At 52.1% G+C, this 1,046-nt stretch overlaps 1 protein-coding gene across 1 annotated transcript in view; it reads right to left on the bottom strand.

Moving 5' to 3' along the window:
* The window catches only part of LOC103250167 (adenylate kinase 7), a 33,696-nt gene that overhangs the window by 29,273 nt on the left and 3,377 nt on the right, over nt 1-1,046 (bottom strand). The window lies entirely within an intron of this gene.

Below are 1,046 nucleotides of genomic sequence, written 5' to 3'. Positions count from 1 at the left end.
ACGAGGTCTCGCCAAGTTGCCCAGGCGGGTCTCGAACCCGTGGGCTCAGGCCATCCACTCACCTCAGCCTCCCAAAGCGCTGGGATTACGGGCTGAGTCGCCGAGCCTGGCTGATTTTTTAATTTTGAGTTAGGGTCTTGCTCTGTCCGCGAAGGATGGAGTGCAGTGGCATGCTCACAGCTCACTGCAGCCTGAACCCTCCGGGTTCAAGCGATCCTTCTGCTGCAGCCTCCCGATTAGCTGGGACTACAGGCACGCGTAACCATGCCCGGCCATTTTTTTTTTTTTTTTTATTGTAGAGACAGGGTTTCACTGTGTTGCTCAGGTTGGTCTCAAACTCCTGGACTCAAGTGGTCCTCTCGTCTTGACCTCCCAAAGTGCTGGAATCACAGGCGCAAGCCATCCCTAGGTATTTCACATGTAAATTAATGAAGCAGCCAGACAGGGTGGCTCACACCTGTAATCTCAGCTCTTTGGGAGGCTGAGGAGAGAGAACTGCCTGAGCCCAGGGGTTCGAGACCAGTCTGGGCAACTTGGCGTAGACCTCATCTCTACAATAAATCAAAAAGTTAGCCGGGTGTGGTGGCACAAACCTGTGATTACAGCTACTCAGGAGGCTGAGGTGGAGGAATCGCCTGAACCCAGCAGGTCGAGGCTGCAGTGGCCATGAGCGTGCCACTGCCCTGCAGCCTGGTCAACAGACTGAGTCTCTGATTCAAAAAAATAAAAATAAACATAGGCCAGGCGCAGTGGCTCACGCCTATAATCCCAGCACTGTGGGAGGCGGAGGCGAGAGGATTGCCTGAGGCCACGGGTTCGAGACCAGCTCAGGCAAGTTGGTGAGACCTCATCTCTACAATAAATAAAAAAAATTAGCTCGAACACTGAGCTCAGGTGATCCAATTCTCTCACCTCGGCCTCCCAGAGTGCTGGGATTATAGGCGTGAGCCACTGCACCTGGCCTGTGGCGCTTTGTTATCACAGCCCTAGGAAATCAACACAGATGGTATATTCTGCAGCCTTATTTTTTTTTTTTTTTTTTTTTT

Source organism: Carlito syrichta, unplaced genomic scaffold (assembly GCF_000164805.1).
Source record: "Carlito syrichta isolate Samal-C Ts95f unplaced genomic scaffold, Tarsius_syrichta-2.0.1 Scaffold126596, whole genome shotgun sequence".
Classification (NCBI taxonomy): Eukaryota; Metazoa; Chordata; class Mammalia; order Primates; family Tarsiidae; genus Carlito; species Carlito syrichta.
Note: the sequence above shows the minus strand (reverse complement) of the source record. Positions and strands in the feature narration are given on the sequence as shown.